The sequence below is a fragment of the Lipotes vexillifer genome, unplaced genomic scaffold (genome assembly GCF_000442215.2).
Source record: "Lipotes vexillifer unplaced genomic scaffold, Lipotes_vexillifer_v1.1 scaffold3, whole genome shotgun sequence".
NCBI lineage: Eukaryota > Metazoa > Chordata > Mammalia > Artiodactyla > Lipotidae > Lipotes > Lipotes vexillifer.
Genome location: NW_006783631.1, coordinates 4,117,674 through 4,122,653, shown reverse-complemented (window position 1 = coordinate 4,122,653; position 4,980 = coordinate 4,117,674). Strand labels below are relative to the sequence as shown.

The 4,980-nt window shown below is 42.7% G+C and overlaps 1 protein-coding gene across 2 annotated transcripts in view; it reads left to right on the top strand.

Annotated features, from left to right (window-relative positions):
• CLASP1 (cytoplasmic linker associated protein 1) overlaps positions 1-4,980 on the top strand; it is a 275,021-nt gene that overhangs the window by 146,893 nt on the left and 123,148 nt on the right. The gene's annotated exons all lie outside the window — the stretch shown is intronic.

The following is a 4,980-nucleotide window of genomic DNA, read 5'->3' as shown; positions in this document are numbered from 1 at the left end:
AAAAAAAAAAAAAAAAAAACAAAAAAAAAAAACAACCGTGTCCCCCAAGCTTGGGAGTATTTGATGAGGAGTTGTATAGCAGTGGTTCAAGGGTGGGGTTGCTATTCTAATCCACCCTTTGGAACTCAGGGAAGGTCATGGAGGCTGGAGTCTTGCCTACAAGAAACGGGCGACAAAAAGGCTTTCACGCCCAGAAGCCCCTCAGGGTCCTTCTTGGTTTCACTGCTGGTCCATACGGACTGGATTTGGGGGGGGTACACTTACCCCACTCCCCATATTTTGACGGAGAGGAGTGTAGGAACTTTGTAGAGAAACAGCCTTTTACCTAGCCACCCGCTGCAGACAGTGTGGTTTGCACCTTCATGCCTCTCTAGGCACCGTCCAACTTTGGTTAAAAGTCAAAGCTGGTGAGGACAAATGGGCGAGAAATACAGTTTGGATAATGAGCAAAGTAACTTTTCATAAGTCTTCTGATCCATGAACATGAGCTATCTTTCCATTTATTACATCTTTAATTTCTCTCAGTAATGTTATGCAGTTTTCAGCAAACATGCTGTAACGTAACTTGTGTTAAAGTTACTCCTAAGTATTTTTTTTTCCTTGATGTCCTTGTTAATTGCTTTCTTAATTTCATTTTTGGATTGTTCATTGCTGATGTATAAAAATACAGTGGATTTTTCTATTTTGGTTTAATATTCTGCGACCTCTCTGAACTCATTTATTAGTGCTAATAGTTTTTTTAGTGAATTCCTTAGAACTTTCTATCTACAAGATTGTGTCATCTGTGAATAGAGATAATTTTAGTTCTTCCTATGTGCTAATTGTCCTGGCTAGAACCTCTAGTACAGTGTTGAACAGAAGTGGTGAGAGTAGGCTTCTCATCTTGTTCCTCATCTTAGGGGGAAAACATCTAGTCTGTCACCATCAAATAAGATGTTAACAGTGTGCTTTTTGTATTTTGTAGCTAGTCTTTATCAGGTTGAGGGAGTTCCCTTCTAGTCCCTGTTTGTGGTGTTTTTAGCATGAAAGGCTTCTCCCCCCCCCCAACCCCAGTATTGTCAAATACTTTTATTGCATCTACTGAGCATGTGTTTTTGTCTTTTAGTTTATTAATATGATGTATTAAATTAAGTTTTATATATTAAACCAACATTCCATTCTTGGGATAAACCCTGCTTGGCCATGGTGATAGTTTTTTATATGTTGCTAGCTTTGGTTTGCTGATACTTTGTTGAGGATTTCTATGTCTGCAGCCATAAGAGTCACTGATGATTCCGTGTTTAAGAAATTATCTTAAGTAAGTAATTTTCTTAAGTAAGCAAAGGTGTGTTGTAAGAATTAAATAAAATAATGCACAGAAAGTACTGAGCACAGGGCTTAGCACACAGTGGCCAGTTTACATGAATTGCTCTTTTTGTGTGGTGGTTGTTTGTTATCACAACTCGGATCCTAGCATCTTGAGTCAGACGCACATAGACTTGAACCCTGGCTTCACCCCCTCTTAGTTATTAACTGTGTGACTCTAGGCACTTGCACCTGGCAGCGTTAAGATTTTCCGCCTTTAACGTGGGGTCGTGATAGTGCTTCCCTCTTAGGGTGGTCGGGAGCATTTGATGAGAATAGGCACAGCCCCAAACACGGCCTGGCACGCAGTTATGTGCAGACCTAGGTGTGCATTCACTGTTGCTGCTTTTAAACACATGACTGCAGTGGTGTTATGAGGGTGAAAGGTTTGAAATAATCGAGCTATCTGTAAGCGATTATATATGTGAGCAGTGTAATAGTAGTCTTCAAAATGGATTAGACTGATACAGAAAAAATATCTACTAAATATTGGTAGTGGGCAAAACAGTTTTTGTTGCATATGTGTGTGTATAATGGTAGGTTTATGCATGCGTTGAAGTCTGGAAATGCATATATATCGTGAACAGTTTAATTTTGGAGGGTTATGATTGATATGAGAGGGCTTTGACTTGTAATTTTTAAATAGGTATATGTTTTATCAGAAAAAAGGAATAAAGATTTCTGACTGGTAGGACATCAGGAAGGTTAAAAAAACATTTAGGGTTGTATTTACCTTACTTTCTTCATTTTCCCTCAGATATTGTCAAACATTGTTTGACTATATTATCTAATGAAGCCTTACACATTTTTAAAAGTAGTAAAAGTTCCTGAAAAAGATACATGAAGAATGATTTGCATCCATTCACAAGTTTTGACTTCTTTCCTGCGGACTGCCAGAGTTAAATATCTGATTGCCCTACTGTGTGTTGGCCCAGGCTCTGTTGTAGGTGTTAGGGATTCCAGAAGAATGTGTCTGCTCCAGGGACAGAGAGACAGAACAGATCTCCACACAGCTCATCGCAGGGGGAGTTGGAGTAAAAGGCAGACGTATGGCTGTGCAGCCCAGAGCAGTACAGAGCTGGGGAGGCTCGCAGAGGATGGTGTGTTCAGGATTACACAGGAGTGTGTTTGGTGTATGGGGCCATCAGCCATGGCTTAGAGATGTGACAGATCAAGACAAGATATTCGGGAATATTTACGGAAAGCAGCCTGCCTTTGGGCTTATTATCGTGTCTCCGTGCAGCCTTCTCTTGGGAATGCTAATTATGCTCCAGTTACTAGGCTGCCACATTTCTCATTCCCTTGGAGGAGAATTTCAGTAACAGGGAGTGGGCGAAGCTGAAAGCCTGTTGGGGTATCAGCTTCCACAAAGTGACCCTGACACAGGGAGTTAGTTGTCTGTATAAAGAGAACGAACGAGGAACTTTCTCCCCGTTGGACCTGCGTGGGTCACAGCCTGCCTCGGGGGAAAAAAGAGGAAAAGCTTGGCGGTTTAGGTTCCGGCCTCCCTGGCAGATGGACAATGGGACAGACACCTCCTCTTAGTTTCTGTGACATTTTGTTCATCCTCATAGATGAGTGTATACATTTTCTAAACGGACAATATGATCCAAAACTTGTAATTCCAAGTTCTAAGCACCAAACTTGAAGTCAGTCTTTAGACTGATATGTTTTTCTGCCACTCCTGGACCTGAACCTCTAGTCACAGTGCTGTGCGATGGTCTGTGTGATGACTTTTGACCTAGAGTCTGTGTGTGGCTTGTTGCTTTGTATCATCCCCGATCCAGCCTGGTTACAGCTCAGTCCTGAGGCCGCCAGGGCTCTGCCGGCCCTTCCTTAGGGGCTTCAGAATGTGGGTCAGTTCAGGCCGATGGAGGGACTGCTTCTGCCCCGCCTGTGCCGGCCCTGGCCGCTCGCCAGCCTCTGTCCAGCATCTGGACCACAGTTCAGGACTTCAGCACAAGTTCACAGACTTACTGAGCCTTGAGAACTAGGCTGGTTTGCTGCTAAGTCCACGAATGACTGTGTGTGCTCTCTGAACTTTTAATTTTTTCAAAAGGTTCTCTTCTGTGTTTTAAAATCTCTATTGTATCAACAGTTCTTTGGGGCATGCTGTTTTACTGCTGTTTTTCACTTCACGATGCCTGCCTGCTAATTGGGTTACCAGGAGTGGGGTGATTGAGAGTTGGATGAAAGTTAGCGTCACACTGTAGAAGTTTCACGCGTTATTTTTAAATGTCTTATCCCAATGCTGTAAAAGGGAGAATGGAACTGGGGTGATTTTTAAGAGATTAAAGGAACCGAAGGTGCCAATGAGCTTATGCCAGGTTTCTACCCCAGGCTGTCACACGAGAGAAGTGACCCTCAGAATGACAGTCTTCGCAGTGGTGCCAGGAGATAGAATTAATTATTTCTTTGGGCTCAGGGAGAACCGATCCTTCTCTAAGAACGTTTTCTGTGTAACAGATGTTTTCTTAATGTGTGAAAAGTTTTAAGTTGATGTAATAGCAAAAGCTTGCGTAGCTAAAAATACTCATTCTCACACATGTGTTTGCCTTAGTTAAAGCTCTAGAAAAAGAGGCTATATTCTAACAGATGTCTGCTTAGCTGAAAAGCCTAAAGAAAATGGGAATTTAAGTGACTCGTAGAGTTCAGTATGGATTGATTTAGTTGAAAGATACTGAAACATATTAGACCCAGAGACCACAAGACCCCTCACCCTGGACTGGATCCCGAGTGTGTCTCCTCTGTGACCGAGTGCGGTGGCAAACACAGCTCATTTGTCCGGGTCGGGAACGGCACCTTCTACATAAGAGAAATGTAACCCCAGTTAACTGAAACTGGGTACCTTTCTGAGAGCCTAACCCCCTTTTGAATTTGATTTTAATTTCTGGGTGTCCCAAAAGCTGGGAACCAGAGGGCAAACTTATTTTTTTGACGGTGTGTTAGTTTTCAAATAATAGGCTCAATTGACTTTTATCCTCCAAACACCTCTCTGGGCAAATTTAACCTGGTAAATGACTACACCCTTGTTCCTGTTCCCCTGAATTTCTAACTCAGATAGAAAACGTGAATTACTTTCTCTGTTAGCACATGGATCCCATGAACAATCATGTAATCTTGCTGGTGCAGCGTCGTGGTGATGGGCACGCAGTACTGCGCTTTTAGGTTAGGACACGTGATTTGACCTCTGCACTGGGTTCTAAGCCTTGTGAGTTTGGGGTGTTTTCTATGTGCATGTTTGCTTTTTATAGTTTCTGTTTAGCTGTCGGGCTTTCAACTGTCACTTTTCATCACATCACTGTGCTTAACTCCTGTGTTCCATCCCCCTTTCTCGCTATTTCTATATTTAGTTGCTTCTAATCTGTTTAGAAAATTCAATAAGTAAGCCCGTTAGATTTGTTTCCAAAGGGGAAGTAAAGAAGCTGAGTCGGGACTGTTGGAGCTCAGTTTTAAAAAACCTCCCACTGGCTGCCTTTCCCCCTTCCCTTCCTTGGGGGCCGTTTCCATGCCGACAGTGGTGATGAAGCAGCTGCGTCCTCGGTGCAGCGGACGTAATGTGACATGTGCAGTGAACGTGGACAAGTTGTGATTAACTTTTAAAACTACAAGCTCTTTGAGGACGAATCTGAACCG